General features: G+C 46.7%; 1 protein-coding gene and 1 pseudogene across 2 annotated transcripts in view; both read left to right on the top strand.

The window, feature by feature from the left end:
- Window positions 1-24,546, top strand: part of CAPZB (capping actin protein of muscle Z-line subunit beta) — a 128,312-nt gene that overhangs the window by 29,292 nt on the left and 74,474 nt on the right. The window lies entirely within an intron of this gene.
- Window positions 1,282-3,044, top strand: LOC139001640 (general transcription factor IIH subunit 4 pseudogene; annotated as a pseudogene).

The raw sequence follows: 24,546 nt of genomic DNA, 5'->3' as shown, positions 1-24,546 counted from the left end.
AACTGCTATGCAGGTCAAGGATTGTGAGAGGCTAGGGTAGAGGCAGCAGGAAGTAGTTAGGACACCCAATGAGAGAGGGTGGTTGTAATGGAAGTGGACAGAAGTGGGGTGTGTTCCCTCATAGGACTTGTAGGTCCAGCCAGAAGGTGCCTGGGGTTTGTCTGTGGTTGAATGATGCTCCCACAGGAATAGTCACCATCAGGCATCCGATTTAGATGTGCTGACTCCACTTCCAGTGCTCGTCCCACACCTCCGCTAGGCCTCTCACCATCCTTGCTGTTCATGAAGGCCCACCCAGGACCAGGAGCCAGCTTGCAGCCCCTTTTCTTCTTATCGATTTGTTCCATGGATAGTTATTTCCTGACCGTGACTTAAACACTGTGCCAGACCCTGGCAATACAGAGGTGACTAAGAAGCACATCACTCTTGCTCTCCTGGAGCCTGCAGGAGATAAACACTACATAGATGGCCATGGTTCCCAGGGGGAGGTATGCTGCCACAGAGGCCAGAATAGGGGATTCACCATAGGGATGGTCAGGAAGGGCTAGGCTTGAGCTAAGGGAATAGCAACCCTGGCAGAGGAACAGCATGTGCAAAACCCTGTGGCAGGGAGGTTAGTGATAAGGGCTGAAACAAGACTGTGGGATCAAAGATCAGGGTGGGGAATGAGAATGGAGAAATGGGGCAGAAATGGAGAAATTTCAATTTAGTGAAATAATAAAATCATGAATTAAAATGCTTCATAGTTGCCCTGCCAGCGTGGCTCAGTGGTTGAGTGTCGATCTATGAACCAGGAACTCACAGTTGGATTCCCTGTCAGAGCACATGCCCGGATTGTGGACTCAGTCTGCAACCGATGGATGATTCTCATCATTGACATTTCTATCTCTCTCTCCCTCTCCCTTCCTCTATGAAATCAATAAAAATATATTTTTAGATTTCTTTACATCTTCCACTCGGGACCCCTGTCTGTGAAAGCCTTCGTCGCTCTCCCTACCCTTTTCTCTAATTTTTAACCGTCCTTTCCCCTATTTCCTGGAGCCAGTGCGAGACATTGACTCCAATTAAGGGACGTACACCAGTTGGGGTCGACAGAGTGGTGATGGAGTGCCGGAAGCCGGTCCATCCTTGCTGCTTGACACAGTTGCTGCAGGGAAGAAACATCTGCACAGCATATGTTTCAAGGGACCTGGCGTATATGGCATACTGTTCTTAATATGTTTGCTTACCTTCTTGGCGCTATGTGTTTTAACCAAGGTCACATCTCCGAGAAAGGTTGTTTCCCCAGGTAGGGATTTTTCCCTGAAGTTAGGGAGGGAATAAAACCCCTTAACTAAATGCCAGGGGGGTAGTTAATCTCTTTAACTACGAACAATCACCCTTAAGCTACATAATCTTTACTCCCTGGAATGGAGATAAGAAACACTCTAACCTTTGGAATAGAAATTGACAGGATTTAAATCAACTGGTATAAATACAGATGTAACAAGACAATAAAAGACAGAACCTGGCTGGAGATCCTAGACAGAACCTGGCTGGAGAACCTAGCAACAGAACGTGGCTGGAGATCCTGGCTAGGCTGCTCATCAACTGAACGCTGCCTCCGTCCACACCTTTGGGAACCCCTGGACCTGCTGGGGTTGGACCCCAACAATGGAGAGCACCCCTTCGAGGGGTGGACTGAACCGAGCACACCTACAATGCAGGAATCTGCAGGAGTTCCTTGGGGGCCTGAGCCTTGGGGTACTGGACCGACTCTACGGGCACCCTGCCACCTGCCTGGGTGTCTTCAGGGAGCTCCCGTCGTTGGCTAAGAACTGGGTGATGCGGATGCTCTTTCTGGAGCAGCCTTTGCCACAAGCTGCTGTGGCCCTGTGGGTGAAGAAGGAATTCAGCAAAGCTCAGGAGGAAAGTACAGGACTGCTGAGCGGCCTCCGGATCTGGCACACGCAGCTGCTTCCTGGTGGTCTCCAGGGCCTCATCCTCAACCCCGTCTTCCGCCAGAACCTCCGCACTGCGCTTCTGGGTGGGGGCAAACCTGGTCTGATGACACAAGTCAGCTGGGACCAGACAAGCATGCCTGGGATGTCCCCTCACTGGATAAGTACGCCGAGGAGCGATGGGAGGTGGTCCTGCACTTCATGGTGGGCTCCCCCAGTGCAGCCGTCAGCCAGGACTTGGCTCAGCTCCTCAGCCAGGCGGGGCTTATGAAGAGTGCTGAGCCTGGAGAGCCGCCCTGCATCACCTCTGCTGGCTTCCAGTTCCTGTTGCTGGACACCCCTGCCCAGCTCTGGTACTTCATGCTGCAGTGCCTGCAGACGGCCCAGAGTCGGGGCATGGACCTAGTGGAGATCCTCTCCTTCCTCTTCCAGCTCAGCTTCTCTACTCTGGGCAAGGATTACTCTGTGGAAGGTATGAGTGATTCTCTGTTGAACTTCCTGCAGCATCTTCGTGAGTTTGGGCTTGTTTTCCAGAGGAAGAGGAAGTCTCGGCGGTACTACCCCACGCGCCTGGCCATCAATCTCTCATCGGGTGTTTCTGGGGCGGGGGGCACTGCGCATCAGCCAGGCTTCATTGTCGTGGAAACCAATCACCGGCTGTACGCCCACACAGAGTCGGAGCTGCAGATCGCCCTCATTGCCCTCTTCTCTGAGATGCTCTATCGCTTCCCCAGCATGGTGGTGGCGCAGGTCCCCCGGGAGAGCGTGCAGCAGGCCATCGCCAGCGGCATTACAGCCCAGCAGATCATCCATTTCCTAAGGACAAGGGCCCACCCAGCGATGCTTAAACAGACACCTGTGCTGCCGCCCACCCTCACAGACCAGATTCGGCTGTGGGAGCTGGAAAGGGACAGACTCCGCTTCACCGAGGGCGTCCTGTATAACCAGTTCCTGTCGCAAGTGGACTTTGAGCTGCTGCTGGCCCACGTGCGGGAGCTGGGCGTGCTGGTGTTCGAGAACGCGGCCAAGCGGCTCATGGTGGTGACGCCTGCGGGGCACCGTGACATCAAGCGCTTCTGGAAGTGGCAGAAGCACAGCTCCTGACATGGGCACCGGGCGACGCCCCGGGGACATGGGGGGACTGCACGTGGGGACGCTGCTGTTCAATAAAGTCGGAAAGCGCTCAAAAATATATATATATTTTTTTAAATGCTTCATAGCATTATTACTGGCACATAGTAAATATTAGCTATTATCTACATGTACTTGATAGGTTTTGGTGGGAGAAAACCCTGAGGTTGGTTTTGGGTATGTTGAGGCCTAGGTACTTCTGAGTCATCAGAGAAGTGGAAGCAATACTGCCCCGGGCAGAAGTGTGCTCACTGAATAGTCCCAGCCTTGTCTACACGCTGGGACACTGACCTCCGGAGCCTCTGCTCCCTCTTCTGTAGAGAAGAAATGGTATTATCCACCTACCCTCTGGCTGAGGAGGCGCTACACACATGTAGGGTGGTATTAGTATTATTTTATCTGTCATTATATGCTCCCCTCCTTCTTTCCACCACGTAGTTGGAATCAAGAAAACTTTCCTGTTTTGCCAGTTATAGGGTTGTGCACTTGCACCCTGAAAGGCTCCTTGTGTGCCACCTGTGGCATCAAGTTCTTTTTCTCTCAACCATTGTCTTTCTTTCCTTGTTCCTCTCCTGTTCTGTCCTCTGCCCCCCATCACTCCCCTTCCTTGTGCCAGGACCCCTGGGAACTCATGCTGACTCTGTGGGTGTTTCAGAGCAATTAAACTGCTGAGGTTGATGAGTTCTGGCATTAACATGTCGTCAGGGTCTTACAGTAAAATAGGAACAGCTGGTAATAGTGAGAGGGACAGTGACAGTCCCTCTGCAGGGCTGATTTGGTGCATATACGTTTGCTCCGCAGTGTGGCACTTATCGGGCAATGATAACTTGCAAACTTTCTAATTTAGCATTCATTTCTTGGCACAAGATGAGAGCAGTCCTAGCATGCAGGAATGAGTCATGCAATAGCAGAGATAATTCTTACAAATAATAAACATCCCTTTCTATTATTCCAAAGACAAACATTGGTGGTGGTGTCATTGGGGTTTTTCATGACCTTTTGTGCACTCTGGACTGGTCTTTTCCAAAACAAATGTGGTGTCTGCATTTTAGATACTTTTCCTCCCCTGCCCCTTTATCCTTCAGAAATAAAAGATTTTCCAACACAAGGCTAAATGTCAGCTGACGTTGCAAATGTGTAAAAGGATCATTTTTATGGTCCTTAGCTTCCAAGGGTTCTTGTGCAAGCTTCTTTTTTTCTGGATTCAGTTTTCTTGTTTGTGAAATGATGGGGTGAACCTTGATCATCTCCAAGTACTCCTCCTCCTGTTTCAAGATGGGCCCAGTTGAGCTAGCCTTTGCTTTTAGACTCTAGAAACACTGCTGAAGTGTGTAGTAAGTAAAGTGGACATTTTGTACCTCAGGTCTACACCCTAAAGGACCATATGATGAACTTGATTAAAAATTTTAAAAAGTAAAACATTCTTCTGCTTAACCCTTGCAGGAAGTCTGTTTGGGAGGTTGGGGAGGGACTACGTTTGGTCTCTTTAAAGCAGGGCCCACCTCTGCCCGTGAGTCAGGATGCATTGTCAAAGCTTGGTTCTGCTTCGAGATGGCTTACTGTCGGCCTCCGAGAAGGGCCCCTTTTAAAGCGCTCCAGTGCCCAGTGCCGCAAATGGACACTTATTCTCCACCGGTCCAGCCCGTAATCCACAGCAATGCCATCGCTTACCCAGCTGAGCCTCCTGAGGTTGGGCTTTTTGTGCTGTTGGGACAACTTGAAAAAGACTACCTTACCACTCTCCCACCTAGAATCAAATATACCAAGATGGCAACCACAGTCTTTTCTCTTGAATTTAGTATTGGAAAATAGACTGTTCCTATGTCTGGCTTTAGGAGGGGAGGGCTGAAGCTTGCTCCCAAGACTATCAGCATCCATTTGTCTGTGAACTTAGGCTGAGTTAAGGGCAGTTTGGGGGATAATTGAACCAGGTGGATCAGGTTTGTAGTGTGAACAAAGATACTGAGACCTACATTGTAATCATTTCACTGTGAGGCATGCTGTGCTCCCTTCTCCCTGAACCCCGAGGAATCTGAAATAGTTGAAAAGGAAGGGAGTGGTCAGAAAGAGGAAGATGGTGGTGCTAGGAAGCCCCAATGTGGTGGTAGTACTGCCTTCACCTGGAACTTGGTCTGTAAGTGAGGCCTTGATGAGGAAGGAGTGTGGGCCCTGGGAAACTTGATTTGATTCTCCAGCCAGCCTCTTCCAGGCACCATGGCCCTGGACAAGCTCCTGAACCTCTTTTCTTCCTTTTGCCCGCCAGGGAGTTAGAAAGAGCTGGCTCTGTGTGTTACATGCCAGGTAGGGTGGGCATCAAACAGTAGTAGCTGTTGTTATTGTGAGTAATGTCTGGGGCCCCAGGAAAGATGTTATTGTTTTGATTCCAGATTTTGTGCCTGGAGCTCTACCTCTGCTCTCATTTCATCCTAATACATCTCTGAGTTTAGGCAGCGTTATTCCCATTTCACAGGATAAGAAATGTGTGGTGGTGGTGGCAGTGGGATTTAAGTAACTGTGTGAAAGTTTCATTATAACTGTCAGGGACTAATTTTTGGGAATCCCTAGTTCCAACACACTATCTTTCTCTAAGGACTTGAAAGTGATAATAGTCATGGTCCCTTTCTGATTTTGTAAATTGCAGAAAATTAGCAAAGTATAAAAAGAAATAATTACTTTAATCCCACTACTTAAGACAAAACATTCATTATGTTGGAGTATTTCTCTCTGGCCTTTTATGATTATAATTTAATTTTATGGCAGATGAATACATAGATACTGTTATATATATGTTATGTTGCTATGTTATATTACATTGATTATTATATTGTGGGTGGCAATATTGCATGGTACCTAAAAACATGGCTCTGGGTCCATACTCCAGCTCTATCACTTACTAACTTTGTGATCTTTGCTAAGTTCCTTAACCTCTCTGTATCTCAGTCCTCTCATCTAGCTTGTAGGCATGTTATGAGGATTGAATGAGGTCATATATGTAGAGCACTTAGAGCAGTGTCTGGCACACAGAAAACCGTTTGTTGGCATAACTATCTATTATATAAAGAGCCTGTGGTCGTCACACCATCACACTGTAATGACCGATCAGCAAGAGGCTGTGTGCGCGGGGGTGGGCGGGGCTGAGTGTGCAGTGAGGCACACGTGGGTGGGGGGGGGACTTGACTCTGGATGACTTGACCGGAGGCGTGGGTGGGTTTCTGGATCTCGCCTCCCGCTGCGGTGGCGGCTGTGGGACTCTCTCTGGGTCCCGCCGAGCCGAGGGAGTCTGGGTCCTGGGTCTCGTGCGATCTCGCATGCTGGGCTCCTAGTTTATTATAATCATAATCACCATTTTTGTATATTATTACTATTTTCTTTATAAAACTGATCTTAGCTGTTTCGTGACATTACATTGCATAGACATATCATAATTCACATTGACAACCTGCCTATTTATTCATTCATTGTCTTGAATGTGCTAACGAGCAGCTTGGAAATAAGGTCCAATATGCTGGCATCTTCAGTGTGAGACATTGCAGAACATATAGGAATCCACTCCCTTGTCAGACCATTGCATTTCTTTTTCTTGGCTGTCGTCAGCTCTTCAAGCATCAAGACCCCACTTTGTTCTTTTACCCCTGGTTTCGGCTTTGGAAAGTGTGGCCTTTCAGTCCTACTCAGTGATACAAGTGCACTTTGTGCCTGTCGGTCTGGCATCGACTATAGGGTCAGGAGGTTTGTGACCATGGAGCTGCTGGGGTTTCATCTGCAAATGAAAACCATCTGGCCAGCTGCTCCGGTCAGATGGAAGCCAGATGGGAGAAGTCAGGAGGGGGCACTGGGCAGTCTGGAGCAGCGTCCGAGCATCATGTCATCTCCAGCCTTTACCTACCATCTCCTCCGGTGTCCATATAGTTCCAGGGTACAAGGTTTCCCACTCAGGCCATGGCCATCCGAAAAGAGGTGACCCCAGAACCTAGAGAGGTGACATGCAAGTCAGATCTGACGAAGAAGAGGAGCAACAGGTGGTTAAGTGGCCATCAGAGTGGAAATTTTAACTGTGGTGATCAAGGGAGATGGTAGGGAAAGTATGGAGCAAAGGTAGCGGGATCCACATGGCACATGTTAGGAGAGGATTATGGATGTGAGCAAGGTCAGTGATTAAACGGACAGACACCGAAAACAGTCCCCATTCCCCCCCAATACCTTAGCTAAGTGACAACTTATTGCAAATTAGGGAGTAAAATTATCGTAGGTAAGAAGTGGCAAAACACTGTCTTTCTTTGGTCCAAATTGTCCCAGCTGCCACCAGGTGTTTATTTTTGGTTGTTTTTTTAAAAATATATTTTTATTGATTTTTTACAGAGAGGAAGGGAGAGAGACAGAGTTAGAAACATCGATGAGAGAGAAACATCGACCAGCCGCCTCCTGCACACCCCCCACTGGGGATGTGCCCGCAACCCAGGCACATGCCCTTGACTGGAATCGAACCCGGGACCCCTCAGTCCGCAGGCCGACGCTCCACCCACTGAGCCAAACCGGCTCCGGCTGCCACCAGGTTTTGATTGGGGTTCAGAGAGTGCAGAGTTTCTTCAACTTGGCAAAAAAAGTAGAAAAATATGAATCAACTACCCAATAGAGTGGGAGGGAGCCCATTCAGATTGATTTACAACCAAGAGTAAAAGCTCTACTTTGGAAAGGAAAAGCCCTCTCATAGATGGAAAGTACCAGGAGAGAACATCGACATTCTGGGTATTTACTTTAGCCTTTGGAGCTGCCCCAGCGTTCCATTCCATACTAGTTGCCCACTGCCTGCCTGCCGTGTCAGCAGGCTCTGCCTCCCTGTCTTACATTTGATTCCTTGGAGATGATTTGGCTGCCCATCTCTATGGACCATGGCCCTTCCCTTAACACTTATTTGATTGGCTGATAGGTTGACTGTCTGCTAGCCCTCCAAAAAGTTCGCTCTGTGTGCCCAGCACTGTCCCCCTTACCCCCAAATCAGTGCCTGGGAGGCACTCATGCGTCCCATCCACTCCATGGCAAAGGAGTTTGCACAGCTCCCTCTGTGTTATCTCTGTCTTCACCCTTCCTACATTGAACAAAGCTTATTAGAATGCAGGTGTGAGCGTCATAATTAGAGAGCTAACATCACTCTGTTCTAATTCTTTTAAAAAAAATATATTCTATTGATTTTTTTTACAGAGAGGAAGGGAGAGGGATAGAGAGTTAGAAACATCGATGAGAGAGAAGCATCGATCAGCTGCCTCCTGCACACCCCCTACTGGGGATGTGCCTGCAACCAAGGTACATGCCCTTGACTGGAATCGAACCCAGGACTCTTCAGTCCCCAGGCCGACGCTCTATCCAGTGAGCCAAACCGGCTAGGACCTAATTCTTTTTTTTTTTTTTTTTTTAAATATATTTTATTGATTTTTTACAGAGAGGAAGGGAGAGAGATAGAGAGTCAGAAACATCGATGAGAGAGAAACATCGACCAGCTGCTTCCTGCACATCTCCTACTGGGGATGTGCCCGCAACCCAGGTACGTGCCCTTGACCGGAATCGAACCTGGGACCTTTCAGTCCGCAGGCCGACGCTCTATCCACTGAGCCAAACCGGTTTCGGCAAGGACCTAATTCTTAAACATAAAATAAACTTTCTACTTTAGCTATAATTAGATGCAAATAGCTTAGGTGGCATCAGCTTATAAGTGGCACAGCATTCTGGTTGAGGCCACTAAATAGAGCAGAGGGCATGTGAACCAGTTAGCTGTGCACCCTCTTCCACCAGTTCTCAGCTGAATGCTGGCTGGCCTGCTCTGACCCTGAAATTGGGGTGCCATCCCTGGGGCATGTTTGTTAAGTTAATCTGCTAGCTACAGATCATTTAGCTGGATTGCTGCATCCAGAAACTACTCTTAGGGAGGCATAAACAAGTCTGTGGTTCCAGCTTCCTTTTGGGTGATACTGGGTTCCCTCAAGGATTAGGACTGCTGCCCAATGCCTCTGTCTAGGCTAAGTTTTAAATTCATCAGCATATTTCTTTTTCTTTTTTTTAATTCCTCACCCGATGATATTTCTTTTTTATTGATTTTTAGAGGGGAAGGGAGGGGGGAGAGAAACATCGTTGTGAGAGCAAAACATCGATCAGCTGCCTCCTGCACGCCCCCTACTGGGGGATCAAGCCTGCAACCTGGGCATGTGCCCTGACTGGCAACCTTTGGGTGCAGGTGATGATGCCCAACCAACTGAGCAACACTGGCCAGGGCTTGAGTGATTTCTTTAGAGTCCTAGAAGGGTATGAACACTTTAAAAGCTTCTGATACACAATTGCCAACTAATTTCTAAGAGCATTGTATCCATTTACACCGTTACAGGCATCCAGACTGCTTTGCTGTTCTATAGTCGTTGTGCTTTTTCTGTAATACCTAATCCATTCCCCTTATCTTCCCGATGGCTGATTGTCATATGGTTCATTTTAGCTCTGGCCTATTTCTTTTCACCTTTGAGGACCACCAGGGAGTAACATCTTGCCACTGGTGGCTTTAACGTTTCTGTTGAATGGGAGCCTCATTCTAGGTTTTCCTGCCCACAGGGCATCCTGAGCTTTGTAAGGTGTTTGGGCACCTGGCCACTGCTCTGTCTCTACCATTTATCTTTGAGGCAAGCCTGGCCAGTGCTTTCCTGTGTCCTGTATCCATTGGAACTGCCCCTCCTCCCCCTTACCTGATGGTTTCTCCATGTCCAGTGATTCCTGTGGGGCCACTAGCTTCGTCTGTTCCTACCACATGGTCTTATCATGTGCTCTTGAGAAGTAGGGCCAGAGCCCAGGGCTGCCTCCCCCATCCTCTGAGCCGCCCAGCACTGTTAGTGCCTCCAGTCCTGGCACTGTTGTGTTTCAGTGCTTTATAGAGGTATAATTTACATGTCATAACATTCCCTGGTTTTAAGTGTATGATTCCCTTTTGTAAATTTTGGAGTAAATTTACAGAGTTGCGGAGCTATCTCCATAGTCCCATCTAACAACGTTTTTTCCATCCCTTGCAACCACTACTCTTACTTGTTTCTGGACATTTTCTGTATATGGAATCATATGGATTGGTTTTTAAAGAAATTATTTGATTCTAAAAGAATGTTTGTTGGAAAACATCTGGAAGAATGGGAGCCAAATCATTATGACTAGTTACCTTTGGGGAGTAATTACCTCTGGGTGGTGGGATCATAGAGGGACTTTCTGTTTCTGTAATGCTCGAATTTGTTATAGAAAGCCTGTGTTACATTTATAATCAGAAGAAAAAGGAAAAGGGAAAAAGTATGTTTCATTTGTGGGAAATGCAAAAAAGGTTTCAAGAGGATGAAAAACTAACACTCAAAATCCTCCTCTCATGGATAAAATCACGTTGACTTTTCTGTGTTTTCCTCCTTTTAGTCTTTAGCCCCCCCCCCCTTTTTTTAGCCCATTTTTAAAATGTAGCTTTCAAACTTTAAATTTTGCATCCTGCTTTTTCTTAACAAAATCACATAAGGTTTTTTTCTCACTTACTTAAAACACCTTTGCCAGCTTCCTGTTAATGACCGTGCAGTGTTCATCTTATGGTTGTACTGAAGTTTACTTACACTGAGCATCAGGGTTGTTTCTACTTGTTGCTACTTTAAATAATGCTGAAAGGGATGTCTGTGTAAATGCTTTGTGTAAGGCTGTTGCAGAATTCGGGGACAGGGGTTTGTACCTGAAAAACATTTTTCTCCCAATTTGGAACTGTTTTCGCAAAATTGCTTTCCAGATTTCTTCTCTGAATTTCACCTCCTTCTTGAAAGTGCATACTTTGGCCCCGGGATCAGGTCTGGATTTCCAGGAGATGGCTCCTTTGTGTCAGGTTGAGGTGTGAGTTGGGAAGTGGCAGGGGAGTGAGTGGAAAGCCCACTCAGGACCTGTGAAGACCTGTGCCCTAAGGAGCTAGGACAGGCGTGGGCAAACTATGGCCCGCTTGAAATGAATAAAACTTAAAAAAAAAAAAAAAAAGACCGTACCCTTTTATGTAATGATGTTTACTTTGAATTTATATTAGTTCACACAAACACTCCATCCATGCTTTTGTTCCGGCCCTCCGGTCCAGTTTAAGAACCCATTGTGGCCCTCGAGTCAAAAAGTTTGCCCACCCCTGAGCTAGGATGTAGTTTATTTTAGCAAAATCTTAGGTTTATAATCTAGACAAGTGTAGCCTTGTTCTGTTTTCTGGAAATAATCCCCCCTTTAAAAAAAAAACCCATGTGTTTTGATTTCAGAGAGGAAGGGAGAGGGAGAGATACAAACAAAGATGAGAGAGAATCGTTGATCAGTGCCTTCTGTACGCCCCCTAGTGGGGATTGAACCCTCAATTCCATCACGTGCTCTGACCAGGAATTGAATCGTGACCTCCTGATTCATAGATTGATGCTCAACCACTGAGCCACACCTGCCAGGCTGGAATAATCCCTTTGTATTCATCCTTAGTTGTCAGTAAAGTTTAGTTTGTGTATGTGATTGATGGTGGGGGTAGCATAGGCATCTATGGGACCTTGGTTCTGGGGTGTTGGAAACACCATGGGGGCAGCTCTAGGGGAGGGACATGCAGACTTCAGGAGAGAGAGGGCGCAAGGACATTTACACATATGTCCCTTTCCAAGTGGACACTCTCTTGCCAAAGTTTATCAGTGATCAAAAATCTGAAGAGCCCTAGCCGGTTTGGCTCAGTGGATAGAGTGTCGGCCTGCGGACGGAAGGGTCCCAGGTTCGATTCCGGTTAAGGGCACATGCCCGAGTTGGGGGCTCGAAACCCAATAGATTGTGTGCAGGAGGCAGCCGATCAATGATTCTCTCTCATCATGGATGTTTCTCTCTCCCTCTCCCTTCCTCACTGAGATCTATTTTAAAAAACAAATACAACAGAAGTTTTCAACAGAGGAGCCTGTGAACCCCCCAAATACCTTATTCCAACTTTTGTACGTATGTGCATTTCTCTGGGGAGAGGGTCTGTTGCTTTTATCACTTTATCTATGGCCTCACAAGGTAGGAACCGTGAACTGCCCTCAAAACCAGAGGGTTGCTGAAACCGGTTTGGCTCAGTGGATAGAGCGTCGGCCTGCGGACTGAAAGGTCCCAGGTTCGATTCCGGTCAAGGGCATGTACCTGGGTTGCGGGCACATCCCCAGTGGGAGATGTGCAGGAGGCAGCTGATCGATGTTTCTAACTCTCTATCTCTCTCCCTTCCTCTCTGTAAAAAATCAATAAAATATATTTTTTAAAAAAACCAGAGGGTTTTGTGTCTTCCTTAAAGAGAAAGGCCACATGAGGTACACATCCCACGCTGCAGCCACCCATATCCACTTTGTAGTCTTGGTCAGCCTCTGTACCTCAGTTTCTTCATTCGTGAAGTGCTAGACACACTGGAGGAATTCAGGTTCATGACAAAGGTATTAGTATTTTAAAAAAATATATTTTTATTGATTTCAGAGAGAAAGGGAGAGGGAGAAAAAGAGAAACATCAATGATGAGAGAGAATTGTTGATCGGCTGCCTCCTGCATGCCCCCTACTGGGTATTGAGCCCACAACCTGGAATCAAACCCGGGACTTCAGTCCACAGGCCGACACTCTATCTATTGAGCCAAACTGGCCAGGGTCACATCAAAGTTATTTGAATTTTGGCTCCTGGGGCCTCTAAAGGCAGCCATGGACCAGAAACTGACTTGAGCTACCTTGTATCTCCTTACAATTGGGCCCTGAGTAGGTGTGGTTCTATTACACAGTATCTTACTTATTTTGAAGTAGGAATAGATTTTTTAAAATCCTTTTATCAAAGTAAAACATGCTTATTGTAGAGAAGGGTTTAATTATTTTTAAGTGTTTTGGGGAGTGGGGGTAGGTGGGGAAGGTATGAAATCAGACCAGTGCTGGACATCTGTGTGCTTATACCCTCGGTCTCCCGAGAAAATAATGCAAGTAAGGAAGACTTCTCTTAGTGCCATTGGTGTCTGTGGAGGCAGTTTCCGCAGCACGGAGGAGCTGTATTTTTAGCGTGTAGAAGGCAGCCAGCTACAGCCAGAAGCAGTGGGACTTTCCTGAAAACAAACTGGAGCTGGAGAGTCAGAGGGCCTGGTGGCATCTTTACAGGAAATCAGGGAAGGCAAAGCTTTCCAAACTGAAGGGGTTTTGGTGACCTCTGAGGATCCTGTTTCTTCAGTTCTTTAAGCACCTGGCTGCTGCAAAGCTTCATTCAGGGCTTCCCTTTACTCCTCTTCCCTTAAGGGGTTTCGCTGGACCGAGTGCAAGTGAGAGAGGGTTGCCTAATGCCCAGTAAAAATTAGATTCATATAGGGCTTGAGGCCTGCAGAAGCCCCGGTTAGATGGGGCTTAATGCAAAAGAGTGTTGATTTAAATTTTTATAAAACTTTATGGAAAATTTCAAACAGGTAACATAATGAGCCCCCATTTACCTATCAACACGCTTCCCTAGCTTAAATGAGTTTGAATCAGATCCTCTGGTTTAATTTTAATGAGCAGTCTGGGTCTCTCCATTCTGAGACTAGAATTCTCCTACACTCTGTACCAAGCTCTAAACAAGTTTGATTGCTGCCTTTTGTTTTTGAAAATTGTTGGCTTAAAAATTCTTTATCCTTTTTTTTAATGATAAAAAAATGATGTCTGTTCATTATCATTGGAAATCACAAACCAAGTTCAAAGACTGGAGCCCCCGTCATTCCAGCATGTGGAGACGTCTGCTGTGATGAGTTTGAAGGGCCCCTGTGGATTCCTCTCGTGATCTTGTGCAGCTGGAGGCTGCCTTTTTCTCTTTGTGTTCTGGGTCCTCCCTCATCAAGCCACCCCTCACCCAGCATCACCATGGCCTCTGCCACTTTGGAGCTTGGGGAGGCCTGAAGTGGTTCTTTCTTTAGTTCTAGGGTTCTGAGTGTGTTGGTGACACATGGGGTGTGTATTATGAAAAGGGGTGAACACATCAGTGGCTTATTCTTTGTAAACATGCTGGGTGCTCAGTGAGTGAAATGAATGTGCTCTGCCCACTCCCTCGGGGCCATTGGGCCTTCTTCTTCTGCCATGAAACACTTCTCTTCCCGGGCTGGCTGGGCAACTGAGCTGAGTCCCAGCGAAAATGCAGTGTTCCTAAGTACACCTCCCACACTCACGTTACTTCCAAGGAAAGTTCTGAAGCCCATGAACTCCTGTGTGCTCGGGTCACCATTGGGTCATGTGTCCCCTCCCCCTGAATGCAGGGAGGGGAGAGACCCCAGGCCGTAGTTAGGACACAAGCTGCACAGCCAGGACAAGCAGGGCGAAGTAACTGGGATTCACCCTTTTAGAGTTTTCTTTCCTGCTTATTAGTATATTATGTATATTTTCTAATTGCATTATCTATTCTTGGAAAGTGTGGTTTTTCATGTAATAGTCTGTCTTAAGGATGAACTAGAGAAAATTAGCAGAGCTGGATGCAGTAATTCCAATGCAGACTAAGTCATGCACTTAGGGGACCTCAGCTTGGCTGTCAACCAACTTCTACTCCTCACGCTGTTCATCGGTGCACATACCCCACACTCTAGCAAAGCGGCGGCTCCTTGCTTTAGATCCAGTGGTTGCCATCCAGAACAGTTGGCATTAGGCTGGACTGTGAGGAAAGGTTGGCTGAGGTGCCAGGATTAGATTTCAGGAGACATGCTTAATCTACATAAGAGAGCAAATTGTTTTTACATCATCTCTCCCAGCATCTATTTCTAACACATATTCATTACACTTTATTAAAGTGTTTCCTGAATGATTATGCCTGGAAGTACTTTCTAAGCAGTTTACTGGACTTGTCAGTAATACATGTATGTTTTACTTCAGCTGTTGGCAAAATTGGTAGCAACCCCCTGCCTGGTTGTGCTCTGCCCTGTCCTGCTTTATTATTCCCGGGCAAAGGATGTGATGGCAGCCAGAGAAGCTGCTGAAGTACTAGATGTTAGGAACTCGATTCTCTCAAAAACAAACAAAACAACAGACTCCAAGCACTGAATCTAACGGGAATAAGTTCGAAGATGAGTGGTGCCTAGTAAGCACCCATTGAGTCAGTGGCGTTGACCACAGGAACACTTACTGGTGAGGGGTCTCAGAACTGAGTCGTAGGTAGGACACGGGCAGAACTTGGAGTGTTTAGCCAGGAGGTGAACTGTCATGTGAGGGAGGACATGATGGCTTGCTTCCGATACTTGAAGGGATGTTATAGGGATGTTGGTGGCCAAGAACTTGCACATCTTTGGGATGGCTGTTGAGGACAGAAGGCTTATTAGTGGGTAGAAGTTGAAGGTATAGGGACGAACATCTCACAGCCAGTGCTGTGTGCCCTGGGACCTGGTGGGTTTTCCTCCTCTGGTAATGACCAAGCAGAGGCTAAAAGACACAAGGCTTTAGGGAGTTTGTAAGGGGGGAGTGGATTCCGAGGTCACTAAATTTCTTTGGTTTTTCAGAAACTCACACTTCACCAGCTGATACCACCATTTCCCATGTGAATGGAAATGTGTGCAGTGGTGCTGTGCGGGAAAGAGGTTGCAGTTGTCTAGGATGGTTTCATGACTTCTGTTCCCATCAGTGTCGAACAGTTAGGTGAATGGGGCAGTTCTGGACTTGATCTCACCTTTCCGTGTGGGAGTGTTTGGAACACCTGCCAAAAGACGTGCTCTTCCCTGTCTCGCCGCTGGGCTAGCCAAAGGCCAGAAGTCTTCTTTCCCACAAGCATCTCTTCAGGATGTGCCACCACCCTCTGTACCTCCTTGAACTTTTGTGGTCTTGTGAGGAACTCGCTGATTTTTACGTCCTACAGGAATGAATCCTGGCTGATGAGTAAATCTGTTTTCCATCATCAATTGGAAACGGATTCCTACCCCTGCGTCCTTGCTCTGGATTTAATTTTCCTATAAGAATCAGCTAAGCCATTTTCCCCAGTCAGAAGATGTCCCAACTTTATCCAGCTGCCCACTGTTGGTCGGAAGGAAAACCAAAAGAGAGCGGCCAACCCTTGCTGATGACCTTGGAGGCTTTTGGGGGCCTGTCAGCCTCTGGTCCCTACATCATCTCTCCCAGTATCTATTTCTAACACATATTCATTACACTCTATGGCCAGGCACATACATGTCTGTGCTGTTACCTCCTTTGAACAACTTGATGTGTTGGAGAGCTGGAATCCTAGTCCTTCGGCAGCAGGTTTCTCTTACGCAGAGTGTCACCAGTGCAATAGCAAAGGAAGCTGGGAAAGGGAGAACAGATCTGGGTTCCAGTTCCAGTCCCATGTGTCGGCTCGGTTGAGTCCTGTGGCCTGAGAGCCGTGGGAAGCTTCAGTGGTCATTTTTCCGAGTACCTTGGTGTGCCGCTCGGCACGCAGACACTTGGGAAAGCCTCCTCTTCCCAGTCAGCATGCTCCGGTCTCCTTAAGTTGACTTCCTAATTGAATTTTCTCATTAAAACCTGCTTTCCAGAGCTGCAGGCCAGCAGTGCACTTCTGAGGTCGCAGGCGACCGGCCAGCTCTCCTTTTCTCTCCTCTCTAACTTTATTGTGGTATAATCGAAGTACAGTAAGCAGCACACATTTAAAGCGGACAACTCGATCGTTTTTGCTTGTTTTATGATAACGTGTAACATCTGCCTCCCTGCGCTCCGTTCCTCCTGCATCTCATCTGCTCTCCTCGGCTCTCCAGCCTCAGCAGCAGTTCCAGCTGGCAGGGCTGTCACAGTGTTTCCGTAAGCATTCCCACGATCCTTTAAGTGAGGAGCGTGACCTCGGAACCATGTGCCCGGTCCCCTCCCTGACGTAGGAGGAGGTGGGAGGTAAGAACAATACTTGGATGGATGGATTCCCTGTCTGGGGCACTGCCGGAAAGCTGAGCATTCGTAGGCCATCCAAACATTGGCGTTCTCCTGGGACTCAAGGGTTAGAAGGGGAAAGTGAATTGATTTCTACCTTCATGTTAGAGGAACTTGCCCTAGCAAAACAGCCCCCTCTGCTTTTCCAAGCTCTCCTGTGGTGCCTCTCATTCGTTTTGGTCATGGAACTTATGAGCTCAGTATAAGAAAATTGGCAAACTACAGCAAAGATGTTTTCTCTTTGTGTCATGAAGCTCTCCCACTGGTGAGTTTTGAGGCTGGCTCTGCTGAGGTCCCTGGTAAACAGCTTACTCCCTCTCCCCGGGCTGGTGGGAATATGGGGAGAATGCATTGCTGGTTTTGGAATGCTAGAATGGTGTCTTGCTGTGACAGTATCGGGAACAAGTTCCACTGCCCATTGTGTTTTGTTCCTGATCACTTTCCCAGTGGTAGAGATTTTCCGTTCCATATCATATCAAGTCTTTCAGACCGTGCAGAAGGCACACAGCTTCTCAGGCTGGCTGATTTTGCATTCTGTATTTAATCACGCGACCAAGAGACAGGAAAGAATTGATGTTACTTTTTATTTCCTTTATTGGAAATTTGCAGCATCCCACTCAAAAACATCTTTAGGGAAGTGTGTCTCCTTGGGCTCAGTTGCATACTGCATGGCTTTGGCAGTAATGTAGGAGAGGAACTTACTAACCTGCGTGATTAGGATAATGACACCCCCGCCTTGAGTTGGGCAGCACCGTGTCCTCAGATTTCTCCCTGTCCTGCTCTAGAAGCAAGCTGTGAGGGCCCGAGTGGCATTTCTGATATGCCTGGAAGACCTGACTAACTTAAGGTCCCACATTACAGGACTCTGCTTTTAATGAGTCATTAGAGAATTTATATGCCTGGATGAGAAACAGTTTTATCTGCCCTGGAACAGGAAAACACTATTCTGAGAAATCGAGCATTCGTATTTGTAAAGAATTGTCTTATACACCATCCTTGGAGTTCTGCTTTGTAGAGGTATGTGCTGAAACAGGCCCAGCCCAGATCACGGAGCCTCAGCTAGACCTCCTTTGATCAAGCAGTCATGCCATCAGGCTCTGCAGGCCCCAAGGACTTCCTGGTGCTCACAGTCGCCGCCGTGCTGTGGATGCACAAAGTCCAGCACTGTTTTCTAGAGGCTGGCAGAAGGCCAGAGGCCTTTATTTTTAAATTCTAGATTATATCTACCTTTTTTTTCCTCTTTCCTCTGTTGACTTAACATGTAAAATTTATGGAGCCATGACTATGTCCCAGGTATGTGCTAAGGGCTGTGTAAGGATTACCCCCACTTGGTTCTTAAAATAACAGTATGAAGTATGTGCTCTTGTTACCTTCATTTTATAGATTGGGAAATCTGAGGTCAGAAGAGTTTAGTAACTTGTCCAGGCTCATACTGCTAGAAACTGGTAGAGTCAGGATTTGAATGCAGAGAGCTTCCTTCAAACCAGTATTCTTCACTAGAGTGCCACACCACTCCCTCATCTGCCAGTCACCTGGGCAAAGTGGATGCTAAGTAACTAGCTCCCCATCTTTTATAGACAAAGAGATGGCTGTGGTTCTGAGGACAAAAAAGGGAGCAGTGGGCTGGCTGCCAGACAGCACAGGGTAGTGGTTAGGTATGTAGGCTTTGGGGTCAGAGAGCACATGTAACCTCGCCACACAGAGTGTGTCACAGTCTTCATGTCTGACAGAGTACGAGTACCTCTTAGCATTGTGTTTAAGATTAAATGAGATATTGGCATATAAAGCTCTTAGACCGATGCCTTAATAAGTTTTAGCTATTATTTATATTAATGCAATTTAAGCCCTTAAGTCTGAGCCTGCTGTGGAGTAACAACTCAGTGGAAGTTGCCTTGTTGGGCACAGCCTGCTTTAGGTGGTAGTTTGAGAGATGGTAATAATAGTACTGTTCAGTGTTTGGGGTGCTTATCAAAAATATATTTTAGAATTGGAACTTGTTGCTTCCCTTTCTTTGATCCGTTTTGCTCACTGAAGGACTTTAAGCCCCCTGCTCAGCCACAAACTTTCATGAGACGCAGCACTCAGCATTCATTATAGGATGGAAGGGAAGAAGGCTTTGAGCTTCAGAAAATGTCTTGTTGGCGAGATGTTCACTAACTCTGAGGAAACTTGTCTGTTGATGGAGAAGTGGTGCTATTGCTTGTAAAATAGCTATTGCTATTACATTACTTGCATGCCTTCAGGGAATGTAACCGCGTTAGTGTAGGTGTTTTCATCCCATGTAGGAACATTAGAATCTTGTTACTACTCTGTCAGAGCATGGTGATCATACCGATTTTTTTTGAACATTTAATACGTTTCAGGAACTATGCTGGTTTGTGTGTGTGTGTGTGTGTTTTTGTTTTTACATACATATATTTTATACTATTGTCCTCAAAACAACACTGCAAGATAGGTGGTATTATTATTCTTTCCATTTCACAGGTGAAGGACTTGTCGAGCTCTCCACTGCTAGGAAGTGACAGATGAGGATTTAAATCCTTGACTACCCTACTTCCAGTGTTTTTGTTTGTTTGTTCATTTTTTGTTTTTTACCACCCATAGACTGGCAAGGTAGCCTGTGTTAGGTCGTTGATATAGAAGGACCTCATTTTTAGGCATCTCCCTACCTAGTGGGTCCTGACACCTGGAAGTGGGGGGTCTTTGTGACAGGTCTTTGGTTTGATTTACAAATTTATCACAGATTGTAAAACGTGGCATTGTGCCTTTCTGCCGCCATCAGATATTAGGGCTTTGGTGTTCTATCTGGGGGTGCCCGATGGCCAGTGCTTGTTGCAGGAGTCTGTTGTATCTATGTGTGCCCATGGTAACTGTGGAGTGTGGTACCACCATACGCAGTAGCCATTGAGCTGGAAGGGGCAAGCAGAGGCTGGGGGAATCTTCCCCCTTCATAGGCATCTGAAATAGGAGCTCAGGACCCGAGGAAAGAAATGGCCCAGATGCTCTGCTTGATGCATAAACATTGTGTTCTTTTCCTCAAGCCTCCCTTTGGACATAAGCCACAGACAGCACTGCCCGCCTTCTAGATGAAATACTTGGATGGATGGAGCCTTTAAATGTTGCTGCTTTCCCACCAAGACTCATCCATTTGCACTGTTTGCAGGTGGGATCCACGGTCTCCCCCACACCTTTGGAAGCCATGTGCAGGGTGTGATTGGTGTTAACCTGTGGCCAAACGTTACAGATTTCATCCAGGCCACCTTATAAATCAGTTTTGGGGAAGGTTTATGTGAATTGGCTTCTGTTAGGAAAAAGGGAATTTACTTTTCTTAGCTGTTGTCAATGAACATGTAGATGATGTTTTTTCCAAACTGTGTATTTTTTTTGACTTCGGAATACGGGGACAGTCTGCTTTCATGTTCTTTGACTTTCGAGAAAGGCGTCTTGAATTTCTTGTTGTGCCATCGAGGCAGACATGGACAGCATGTATGGCATCCATTGACGATGTCTTGGAATTGCCCTTAGTAATGTGTCTGACTACCAGTTGACAAAGTGGAGGCGTTAGTCACTTGTTACATGAAACCAGCCGGGATCATGCAGAGGCAGCAGCTGTAGACATCTGTGAAACATTAATGACCAGACCATAGGTAATGGCGCCTTGCGGGTCATCTGAAGGGGTCCGGGAAGCCGTCAACCAGAGAAATGTCTAAAAAGGCTTCAGTGTTTTTGAGAAATCCACCCGTCACTGGGAGTGTTTGTGAGAATAGAGTCTGTAATTCATGGTGACAGGTGATGTCAGAATTTGGGAGTTGATAGAGTTGATCATAATTTGCCCAGCCTGGGGGAAGATGCTCACTGCCCCTTTCTGATTTTGTGAACTAGCAAGTTGTTCTCCAGAAGTCAATTGAAATTAATTTGATGTTAGGTTGGGTTGTTTAACACTCTGTAGGGACTGTTTGGTCACAGGAAGCAGACCTGGGCATTCAGTGCCCAGGACCTGGGACAAGTCACTTAAGTTTTCTGAGCTGTGGTTTACTTATCTGTAAACTGGGATAATAGTGCCCATCTCATGGAGCTATTTGTGAGGCTCTCCCAAAACCACCCGTGCCTGTCTGGTTTATGGTATGCCCTTAGCAGCTGTTAGTTTCTTTACGTCTCCTTTCAGAATTTGTTTGCATTTTGGACACTTAGTATTCTTGATAAAAACAATTAATTTGGAAAATAAAATTATATAGATGAGATATAAGTATTCTTTAACATAGTGTAGCTATATTCTTAAATTTTTGACTTATGATTACATAATCAAGAAATTTGTTTTCTGGTCCTGATTCATTTGCTATTTAGTGATGTAAGTCTTAGTGATGGATAAGTCCGGGTCTTGGTTTTCTTTATTTTAAAAAGAAGTTGCTGCTGCCCTAGTCAGTTTGGCTCAGTGGTTAGAGCATTAGCCTACAAACTGAAGGGTCCCGGGTTTGATTCTGGTCAAGGGCATGTACCTCGGTTGCAGGCTCGATTCCTGGCCTGGTTGGGGCACGGGCAGGAAGCAACCAATCGATGTGTCTCTCTCACTTAGATGTTTCTCTTTCTCTGTCTCTCCCCTCCCTTCCACTCTCTAAAAATCAATGGAAAAATTTCCTCTGGTGAGGATTAATAACAACAAAAAAAGAAATTGCTGTTTAGATGGTTTCTAAAGTCCCCTTTAGCTGAACATTTCTATGGTTCTGTGATTCTGGAGAGGTAGAGGGAGGCACACCCAAGATAAAATGCTCACTCTCCCAGCTGGCTCCTTAGCAGAGCCAAGAACAGTGCGTGAGAAATCTGGCAGGCAGCATCCGGAGCAATGGATTTGTCAGTTGTCATCTGACCTGGGTGTTTCCTTGCGCAGTCATCCCCTCTGCTCTGCATGGCAGAATCATAAAAAGCAGCAGAAGTTGCTTGTAGGCTGAATGCTGATAGGGAACCAGGTTTCAAGGCTTGGGACAGGGGTCAGCACGCTTTCTGAGGTATCAGTGAGGTGGACAAGGGTGGAGGATGCAGGAGGAAACGGGCACCTGCTTGTAGGGGAAGCAGAGGAGCACCAGCTAACGCCAGTGCTTCATGCTGCCTCCCCTTGCTGCACAGTGACGCTGCTTTGCTCGCACAGTTGTGTCTCCTTCATACCCTGATTGCTAACCCCTTGCAAGAATGTTTGCCGTTCCACCCAGTTTACCAGGTAAACTTTGATCCCGGAACACAGAGAAACTGCTCTGTGTTCTGCAGAGATTTGTGGGCCATAAACGTTGAATTTGCTATCCTTTTTCTAACCCACACTACACCTCCTGAGCGTGATTCATTTTGGGTCTTTCACTCCCTGAAGGGATGTGTAAGGGAAAAATCAGTTGATGGCTGTTGTAGTACTCCACACAGAGCCTGTATGTAGGTTGCTAAGTTTTGCTCCCGGATAAATACACCAGGGAAAGAGGCGGTTGGAAATTCTCATTGCTGGGTGGGGTGTTGCGGTAGTGTGGGGACTCTGCTAGGGCAGTCCCATTTGTCTGGTTTTGATGGCCTCAGATGGGCTTGGGAACACCAGTAAATAGGGAGAAGGTGAACGGGTGGAAGTATTTCTTGGTGCCATCCTGGCCTGGAGAGATGGGTCAGAGGGCTTCTGAAAGAAAGCTGAACAAGGAGAGAACAGAATAGAACAGAACAGAAACAAAGGGAAGAACTTGGTCAGCTCTTACTCTTTTCTGCCCAGAAGCTTCTCTCCCTTCCTCTCCTTTTGGCTGTAGGGGCTCCATTAGTCCCATGCACTCCCTCGTGAACAGGGCAGGGCACGGTGTGGGGTGAGAGTTGTGGAAGTCTGCCCTTCTTTGTTGGTGCTTAATGACTTGGAAACTGAAATAACACCCCGCCTACCTTTCTAGAGACTCCTGGCAGCCTAAATGGAAAACCTGCGTCAAATGAGCAAAATATCAGGGAGGAAAGGGCCCTTGAGCACCCAGCATCGTTTATGTGAACAGCCTAGCAGATAAGCCATATGCTTTTCACTCAGGGAGAGTCCTGCCATTTATGGCGGTTGGACTGGAGGGACCCCTTTCGGGTCAGACACCGTGCCAGACGCATTACCTCATTCTCAGTGGCCCAGCAAGGTGGAGAGTGTTGTTAGGCCTGTGTTTTAAAGTTTTAAAAACAGAGGCTCCAAGGGATTAAGTGGTGACTTGCTTAGTCCCACCCTGCAGGGTGAGTGGGAGAATAAGAATTTTTATGATTAGATCACATCTGTGCCTTTTGAGTCTTAGACTTTGAGAAAGGGATGAAAGCTGTGCGCCCTTAACCTTGAATAAACGTGCGTACACACACACACACACACACACACACACACACACATACACACCACCTTCACACTCTATCAGGGTGCTGACAAATGTGGGGCTGTGATGCTGGTCCCCAAGTTATGTTAGGAACCTACAACTTATTCCTTCTCACAAAGTCCTTTCTTTTTTTAAAGAATAGTTTTCTAATTTCAGAACTCATAGTAGATTAGAAGCAACATATTAGATGAGTGTAGCTGACAGCCTGACAAGCAGAAAGGTTTAAGAAGCAGACACAGGGCCATGTCCCAGGATGCATGATCTGGAAAGTCACTGGGAGGAGTTCTCAGCTCCTCGGTGATAATGGAATAGCTGGCATGTCAGTCGTTCTGAGTGTAGACTATGTTGGCATCGTCCTTCTTTCCTGCTGTTATCTTCTGCTGCCTTCTTCCCGAGGTCACGAGCCCCTGGAAGGCTGGGACCATGTCTGAACAGTTCAGCTCTGTGTCCCCAGTGCCTACCCCGACACTCACACTGTTGCTCAGTGCCCGCATCAAGTGGAAAGATAGCATGAGGTATAGTAGAAACCTCTCAACATGAAGATAGGGTTCAAGTGTTAATTTTGCCACGGACTACATGACCTTGCACAACTTTCTCTGAACCTCATTCATCTGTAAAATGAGGAATGAGGCTTCAAGGTTTGGGTGAACTTGAAACGTCCATCCAGATCAAAATTTCTTGATCCTGGCAGAATATTTTGTAAAGCAGTGACTTGTAAAGTGAATACATTTTCATGGTGACCAAAGTGACATTGACTCAGCCACCGCATTGTGTACTGTAAAATGGTTAATTTAATGTTGAGTGGTTTTCACCTCAATTTTTGAAAGATGACATTTGCCCAGCCATGGTGATTTACAGTAGACTCCAGAAGGTTAAAGGAGACTTGACCTGACACATGGTCTTTCACTGTGGCTTTGATTCACTGGATAGAGGGTATTGGGTTTTCCCATGGGAACAGAAAGTCACCAGAAGGGAATGCTTGTGTTTGTGCTTGCTGAGCCATCTCCCTCTGTGTGCGGCTGTCATCACTGCGTCCCTCCCAGAAGATGCAATCAGAGGGCATTCAGTGGAAGGAACACCTTCTTTTTATTAGCACAAACTACAGTTTTCCAGAGTGACCAACAGATGAATGGTTGTCTGGGCTGGCCAGTGAAACTTGCTCCAAATAGCCCCCAGCACAAATTGTTCCTCAGCCACATGGCAGAGAGCAGATTCAACTTTTAAACAAAGTTGCTTGTTG

The sequence above is a fragment of the Myotis yumanensis genome, unplaced genomic scaffold (assembly GCF_028538775.1).
Source record: "Myotis yumanensis isolate MYYU_CA2020_CCGP unplaced genomic scaffold, mMyoYum1.0.hap1 SCAF_2, whole genome shotgun sequence".
NCBI lineage: Eukaryota > Metazoa > Chordata > Mammalia > Chiroptera > Vespertilionidae > Myotis > Myotis yumanensis.
The sequence above is the reverse complement of the archived record's forward strand: the minus strand, read 5'-3'. Positions and strand labels throughout refer to the sequence as shown.